At 39.4% G+C, this 9,022-nt stretch overlaps 1 long non-coding RNA gene across 1 annotated transcript in view; it reads left to right on the top strand.

Moving 5' to 3' along the window:
* LOC311431980 overlaps window positions 1-8,704 on the top strand; it is a 33,571-nt gene extending 24,867 nt beyond the window's left edge. Inside the window, exons 2-3 of the long non-coding RNA XR_014689748.1 lie at window positions 4,411-4,537; window positions 7,823-8,704. This is a non-coding gene — a long non-coding RNA (uncharacterized lncRNA). The remainder of the gene's footprint in view (window positions 1-4,410; window positions 4,538-7,822) is intronic.
* Window positions 8,705-9,022: the final 318 nt, after the last annotated feature.

Here is a 9,022-nt window from a genome sequence, read left to right on the forward strand (position 1 = left end):
AGTTTGCATTTTTGTAGGAGGTTGCCTGGGAGCAGAATCAACACAAACTCTTCTTGCCATAGATCTGAATTAACATGCTTAAATTATAAGAACACTTAATTTCTCTCTGACTAAGGAGGCACTAAAGTTTCTCTGACTAATTTCAGTGGGTGGTGGGCACATCTGTAAATATTTTTAATATCCTAATTTTGGGATCTGTCTACTCCTATTCCCTGTGTAGTCAAGAGAGAGAGAGGGACAAATAGAGAGAAAACCCAAAACACACGCTCAAGCATACTTCTCCACAGAGCGATCCAAGGGAGCAGCCTCTCTGAAGTTTATATAGCTGTAAATGTCAGACCTCCGAGGCATTTTTTTTCATACTGTGGTTGCAATTAAATATATATATATTTCTGCATAATAATATGACAATATTGTACTGTCTGTACTGTTTCTCCCTCCACATGCAGAGAAGTTATGAAAAAAAAAAAAAAAAGAAAAAAAAAGAGCATTTGTTCAGGAGGAAAAAAAAATAAAAACACAGTAGGGATAGGGAAGCATCAAATTGTCATAGGTTCAAGAGCTGAACTTCTATCTGTGCTTATAAAATTTGCCTGAAAACCCCCTGCCCTCTAGTCAGTATCCATTTTTAGTAAAGCCTGTTTTACATCCTTTCAGATAAGATAATGTTTTGCCTAACTAAGGGGGAATTTTGTGACATAACATAGCCATGATGACATGGTGTGCTATAAAGCAGCTACTGATAGGAATCTGGAACTCATAATTCACTAAATTATGAGTTATGACTTACAATAGTCTTCTCAAAACAATGATTCAGGCAAACTCATAGGTTAGCTGGGAGTAGATATCTCATTCTATGCACAATGTTGTCCCAAACCTCCTCTTTCGTGCTGCAGCACACAAAATGATTCAGTAGTGATGCTGAGAGAGGAAGGATGTCTCCTAGTGGTCCCTTGAGTATAGTCCTTGGAAAAGACTCAAGCATCTCAGCTGGACAGTGTGCCTGGAAGGAAGCAACACTGCATTCCTCCTTCCTCTCTATCGCACGGCTCCAGAGGTGTAGCCCATACATTCTGATGAACATCAGAAATGCAGCTCTGCCCTGTCCTGACATCAGCTGTGCTAAATCTCCCTGTACCTCATGAGGGGCAGGCAGACTTTATTCCTGCATGACAAGGCTCGGCGTTTCACCTCAGATATTTCTACCTAAAAATGCCTAGTTTAAATGGCACAAGTTTGTTAGGGCCTTGGCATTCCTCATGCCAGCCTGTACTAGTTCTCTTCAGAAGGAGAACATTTCAGACCTTCACCATCACTCTAATTTGGATTAGGTCTAGGCATAAACAGCAAAGATTAAAAATAATCATTCTTACTGTTATCTTTAGTTATCACTCATAACAGGGGACCTTGTTAAGTATCCAGACACTTTCATGCTCAGCGTTCTCCAATACCCTTTCCCTCAAATTCTGAGGTGCAGCAAGCCAAGCAGAAAAAACAACAATTTCAATCACTTTTCCACTTTTTTTTTTTTTTTTGGCAGAGTAGAAGCTAAAGATTGAGACTTGGTATTATGTGTGACATTGGGTAACTCTATCAGATATATTTTTCATGTATGGTCTTGTTCTCAAGGATAGCTGTGTAAAAATGATTCTTCATAACCCAGTGGTCTGCTCAAGGTGAATTTTCAGCCCCATCCAGACAACTTTATTTTATTTTATTTTATTTTATTTTATTTTATTTTATTTTATTTTATTTTATTTTATTTTATTTTATTTTATTTTATTTTAATTTAATTTAATTTAATATTTTATTATTTATTTTCTGTGTGAGCTGTGAGAGCTGTGGACACTTCTTTTGTTTTTTCATTGATAGAATGATTTGCTAAGATCCATCACCATACTTTGGTATGGTTAATGCCACTTAAATAAATAAGTTGGACAGACCATTTTTAGTATTTCATTAGCGTACATGTGATCTCTCTAAATATAAAAATATGTGAATAAATATGTAGACAGACCAAAAAATATATATGCTTTTTAAAGATTATTATTACGATATTTACTACTTGTGTCTTTGTTCCATATTTCCAGAATTTGCCATTCTGTACAGGCACAGAATGTGTATCAAGATCCACACCAATACAGAAAAGTCAGGAAAAAACTAAGATAGGGAGACAGAATGATAGAGTCATGAAAGTTGTGAAGGTGAATTACCACAGAAAGGAATTAATCACTTCTTGATATAGGTTGAAAAACAACTACTTAAAATTTAAATTCTTTGGAGTCAGAGGTCCAGAAAAAAACTGTAACTTCTTTCCTAAGTAAAGGTACAAGTAGGAGGAGACCTTGTAGGAAGGAACTGAATAAAAATCTACCTCAAAAAATCACATAGATAATAACAGAGAGCCTAAAAAGAATTAGAAGAAAGATTAATCAGCAAAGAAAGCAGCATCATGGAGGTCAAAGTGCAGAAATAAGGAAAGAATTGCCAAAAGTCAAGCTGTGTTAGATCTTACAAAGGAAATAAAACTAATACCAAAAGAAAAAAAAAAAAAAAGTCAGCCATGTAAATAGGAACTGAACACAAAAGAAGAAAAGGGAACTGCCATGCAGTAGTGGAGATTATGACTTGGAGATTATGACTTTCCTACTTTCCTAAAACTGACATACCATGCTTTTTTTTTTTTTTTTTAATTTTTTCTTTTTTTCTTTATGCACAAAGACATTGACAATGGGGGGAGAGACAATATGGCCAGAATCTTATGGTGATAAAAGCAGAACTCAAAAGTGCTACACCAAACTTATTTTGGAAGGAACAGGTTTATCTCCACACCAGAAATCCTGGGGAAGTGGCAGATGAAATCACCAGTTCATTACAAATCCCCTCTCCTGGACATTCACGATAGAGGAAATGACTGAAGAAGAGAAAACATCATATCCATCTTTCAAAATGGGATAACAAGGGAGAACGTGCTCTGGATAGCTTGGGGTCATTTAGCTTGCAACAACATGCAAGTCTGTAGAACAAATTTTGTATGAAAAAAAAAAAATAGAGATAAGCAGTAAAGTGTAAAATGCCATTTTCAGTCTGGTTTGGTCATAGTCTGGTCATGCCAGACTAACATAATAGTTTTCTTTAACATGACTGTTTTCTCTAGACAAAAGAAATACAGTGTTCTGGACTTCAGTGAAACAGTTGGTTTGGTGCCATGTGACAAAGTGTCTGCTTAGCTAAGGAAAAGGAAGATTAGTAGAGAAACTGTAGGATGGGTAGAAAACTGGTTAAAGCAGAGATGACAGCAGACTGTTGAGAGAGGAAGTATTGGGCTGGAGATAGGTTATTAATGGAGTTCCTCAAGGGCTGGTTTTGGCTCAAAAAGTAGGAGTGGGCTTATGAAATGTGTTGATGACACAAAGTTGGAAGGCCCTGTCAATTCAGAGGAGGACTAGAATACCATGCAGAGAGAATTGGATGGCCCTGAGGACAGAAGTAATGGAAATGGAATGAAAGTGAATAGCACAAAGTGCAAAATCCAGCCCTTCAGGATGAATAACAAGAATTTCTGATTGAGAAACACATCTGGAAACAATGGAGGAGAAGGAGGTATACCCGGATACACCAGTCAATTGTAGAATGACTGTGATCTCCAAGCTCAGTGTGATTGGGATCTTAGGATGCACCTGGTGAAATATTTCTGTGACAGGTGTAAGACAATTTCAAGGCTTCACCTGAAGTGCAATATATGATTCCAATTACCCGTGTTCAAGTAAGATATATTTAAGCTGGCAAAGGTTTACATAAGAGGAGGTAGAAAGACAAGGAGGTAGAGAACCTATTTCAAAAGAAGAATTTTAGACACAAATAAAAATTGTGGCAGAAATGCCCAGAGTGGCCTAGTCCAAGAACTGAATCCTGTGCAGTCACATCAACAGAAAGGTGGCATAGCTGGACTCAATTGCTAGAGTGAAATGCAGCTTTATTTCTTCCAGGGCTCCAGCTAGTGGTGACATGGTGTGGCTCTGCTCCCTAGAGGCCAAACAGCCCAAATTAAGCTGATCTGCTAACTACAGTAACTGATGTACTAGAAGCAGTTATGTTGTTTCTTCATGTATAAGTGAGTAGAGAACTAGTTAGGCAGAAGAGGTATGTCGTGAGAGGCTGTGGAAATAATATGGATATGACATCCATGAATTTAGGCTGAAATAAGATTTCTAACAATCAAGACAGTCAGATACTAGAGTAATGGGGGGGGGGGGGGGGGGGGGGGGAAGAGGGGGGGAACAGACAAACAAAAAAACAAACCAACAAAAAAATCCCACAGTCTTCCTAGACATTTAGACTGCTTGTTAAAATGGAGAGACTGCAAAAGAGCATGTATGATATCATAGTGCCCACACTGTCCTGTTGCAGGTGCCTCTCTCCTCGGAGCTTCTTCTGCCAGGTGATGGTGCTGTTGTTATTCTTGTCCCTATTGGCTGGGAAGACCTTGTCCATCTTTTATTAGGAGGACTATCTAATCATCTTGATGGACAGAAAGGTAAGCTAGCTCTGAAGCATTTTGTCCCCTGTGATTCTGTAAACAGCATCTATATCCTGTGCTGACACCTCCCATAGGAGTACCCTTCACCACCGAGAAAAGGCTTATCTGTTGTATGTGTGTTTGGATTACACTGTGTTTTGTGGCAAGATGCTTTCTTCGTATTTCATCTGTGGTGAAACCACGAGGAGTTACTAACTGAACACAGACTTTTTCATACCCAGTTATTTTCTCATGCCGGGACTTTATAGTTCAGTTTCCAAAGGGCAACACATGCTAGGAGAATTGGCACTGACTTCAGACAATAGCTGGATGTCAGAATTTACAGTTAATTATACAGACTCTGTTCCTGATCTATCTATTAATGAAATGGTTACTAACAATTAAATTATGGTTGACATCATATTGCTGACCAGTGATTTCATTGTTTCATTAATTGCGAGCATCTGAGATAACTGAAACAGTGCTGAGGGGGGAAGAGAACAGCTCCAGTCTATACTCAGGACATGATCCTTGCTAAAGGCATCAGTATCTATCCAGAAGTGCAATTATTGCTCTCCAGGATTTGTTCTAGCAATACTTCTCCATGAGCGAGATGTTGAAGTTTTGTTCTGCCATTCTCTACAAATAGAAATGACAATCCTGAAAGCTCAGTTCTGCAGAGAAACAGGCTATCGGATCAAAACCAGTCTCTGCCTGGCTTTCACGCTCTTTCTTAGATCTTATGCCTTATCTGATATAGATCCAAGTTTCATGGTATCTGTTTGGAAAATAACATTTCAGTCAGAGTAGTGGTAGCACAACTGCAACACTGTATGTCAAGACATGGGGAAAAAACTTCAAGAACTAAGTAGAGCCTGCAAGCCTCCAGCTGACACCTTGTTCCCATTATGCAGTATTTATGTGTAGCATTTATGATGGGAGACAGCGTTTTGGCTTTGGGAAAAAAAGTTAGAATTTGTGCCACAAAATAAATGCTTGGAGCTGATTTTCAATTTGCCTTTTAACATGGTGCAGATTTTATATATTACGTGCCTGTGGAGCTGTACAGTGAGTAATGGTATCACAGTGTCATATCAATTGTAAATCACTGTGAGGTACATCCAAATGCCAAAAGAAGTCCATTCAAAGTGTTCAGACCTTAACCAGCCAGAAATTATCAGTCCGAGCAAATACTGTACCACACCACATCCTCAATTTAACTTTTGTTCAGGCTGCGAATGTATGTTCTGCTTCTTGTAACACTGCACTGACAGATCTTTTTTCACCTGTATGGTGTTTCACAGAGCCTTGAGACATAGCAGGGAAAGCCATGTGCTCAGCCTCTTTTCTGCCCAGGCTAAATTTCTTCAGACAGATGTCCCTTTCCTTTCAGGAGAACCTGGAGTCTAACAACAAGAGAAGGAGAAAATAAATGGGCCGGAAAAAACTTAGTATTTAGTTTAGTAATTCATTGTGGATTGGTTGCATATGCAGTAAACTGAGCACTCAGTTGTAACCTTAAAATATTTTCATATGGATGAAGTCTCACTTTGAAGGGGCTTGAATATCTCGCTATGACATGGCTGGGGTGTTCCAATCTGCTGCCTCCTTGGCAGGGGCAGAAGTCCCTGGCAGTGGGGCAAGGCTGGCAGCTGGACATTGTGGGGTCTTAAATTGCCTTAGGACCATTAACATGAACTCTTCTTTGTTGGATCCATGAGGCAGCACTTCTGTACAAGGAAGAGTCTTCTGCTGGATTAAATAAATGCAAGTAGCATCTCCTTAACTCATCCGAAGTTTATATGCAGTATATATAAAATGAACTGGGCAAGGAGGACTTTTGCTCTGATGATAGAAAGTGCCTTGTCATGTTGTATCCTAATGCAATTCAGAGGAGATTTAAAGCAGCCATGAGGCTGTTCTGAGCTACCCATTCTGTGTCCTGTTTACAGAACCAGGAGCTGAAAGGCTAGAGGAGGCAACTCCATCCTCCTGCTCCTTCATGAGCAAGTCTTCTTCCTAGAATTGTCTCATTTACAAACATCCCATTTGCATGGTTCAAGGGATGATGGTACTGGTCCTGTTGTCTTTACCAGTTCCGAGGGTCTCCCAGATCTTGCCAATCCACCATTCTCTTGTTTGAACAGCTGGCAGAAGGGAGGGGGTGGTTTAGAGGAAAGGGATATTTTCAGTTTGACAGCCAGTGAGTATAAGTGATGCAAGTACAGTATAAATTAGCAACTGTTGTTGATCTATATTCTGAGCATCCAGAAGCTCAAAGGACATGAGCCAAGGCCTTTAGTTCTGATCTTTCAAGTTACTGTGAAAGACTCATTTCATAAGGCGATCTGGATCTGAACATATATCATAAATATAACCAGTTTGTGAGGGTGGAAAATATACTGGGCTAATTCCTGCCGATGTTGAATCTGATGTTAGCCACTGATTTCAGGATGCCTCGGGTCAGGGTGATCTTGGATAGAGTTTCAGATCAATCCAGGACTGGCCAGGATTCATTGGTGTTCCTGATGCAACATTCACTGTAGTGGAGAAGAGCAGTTTGGAGCCCAGAGTTTAAAGTTTTGACTGCTAAAGTAATTGAACCACTTCAAAAAATTTTAGCTGCATTCTTCTTCACACAACTAGCTCCAGGGAACATTTCCTAATGCATCCCCAAGCCTTTTTTATTTTAATCTTTTTGATTTCATGCACACTATAGAAAGTCCTTCCATAACTGATTACAAGGCTCCTAAAATTGTCATGCTTTTGTTGTAACCTGTCACTGTTTGGTTTAGTGAGTATGTATTGTGGTACTGCAATGCATTGCATTGTCATGATCCTCTGGTGAAAACAGCTGAGGAATTTGTCTCTGATGACCATTAGTTGGTAATACATTACAAATAAATAAACATACAAATAGGCAGTTCTACAGTTCCTCACCCTCAACACTGGCTATTTTAGCCTTCTTTTTCTTAAATGACTCCTCTTAGCTGTTACATGGGTGGGTGGACAGATGTTTGCAATTATGTCCATATATGTGGTCCACAGGTATGCCAGAGCTGAGGAATCTGGCGCTTTGTTAAATATTTTCAAGTAACCAGCTGCCGCATTTCTCCGTGCAGCCAAACCACACCAAATGGAAATGTACTAAAAGAGATGGGTAAAGTGAAGTACTTTTTTAAAAACAGAAAAATGACTCATGCTCATAAAACATAATTACTGTAGTAATTCTTTAAATATACTGACCAATGATTGGGGGAAATTTCAATTGACCGTTCATTGGAGTAATTTTTTTTCCCTCAGCAAGGTTCTACATCCATAATTGATGCAGCCTACCAGCAGGCTGGAACTGGAAAAGAAGATGAGAAAGACCTACACATCTGTGAATGAGGGGACCCCAACCTGCAGCAGAACACCTCAGGTACACTCTACCTGCTGCCATGTCATGCACTGAGTTGGCAATCATCTGTGAGCAATGGCAGGCTGGGACTGAACTTTCTTTCACTAAATACTCTTCAGCAAGCCGTGGTGTTTAACATTCAGTCATGAGGTTCTCAGAAAGACAAATATGTTATGAAATAAGGAAAGTGGAAATTCCCGGATTTTATAAATATCTACTAAGTATACACTGATGACATGCTTTCAGTTTTGCTGGCATCACAAACCGCTATGTAATTTTTTTCCAGTATCTTGTAATGGTTCATAGTCCCCTGAGCTATTTTGGGGAAACTACCTAAGAAGACATGGGACATCAGCCCTCTATACTGAAATGTAACCTAGTTATTTTTCACTATTCTAGGCATCATTAGCCATCACAGTGTGCTTTTTGTCTCCCCCATTTACTTGAGCATACAGCAGGTACAAAGCAAGTGTAGAAAATGCAACTAGACAGAGAGGCAAAGACATACAATGAAGTGGAAGTAAGCAATGGGAGTTGAGATACTTTCACGTCCTACACATGTGTACACGTACATGAGCACACACGTGCTGCCTGTTTTCTGCCAGGTTTTTGAAAGAGAACAGAGTCCAATAGTTGTTACCCAGCCTCCAGGGAGCAAGATGTGTGCATTTGTGGTTGTATTTGAGAAGTGCAGACAGAGAAGAGTCTGTATGTGTTATACTTCTTGCTATGAGAAATTATAGTTGTAGAGCACTGTCTATTCAATAAATAGTTCCAGAACAAAACGTCAGCTTGTCAGACACTGGGTGACAGATCAGTTTTCTTCCTTTTTAGAATAAGCCATTAGGAAACTGCTTTCTTCTTGGGCACTTTAGAATCACAGAATTATAGAATATCCCAAGTTGGAAGGGACCCATAAGGATCATTGAGTCCAACTCCTGGCCCCACACAAGTCTACCCAAAAATTCAGACCATATGACTAAGAGAAGTCCAAACTCTTCTTAAACTCCGACAGGCTTGGTGCCATGACTATGTCCCTGGGGAGCCTGTTCCAGTTTAAATAATGTACATAATTTAATATCAAGATGCAATGCTAGTGCATA

Source organism: Aythya ferina (assembly GCF_964211825.1).
Source record: "Aythya ferina genome assembly, chromosome: 2".
NCBI lineage: Eukaryota > Metazoa > Chordata > Aves > Anseriformes > Anatidae > Aythya > Aythya ferina.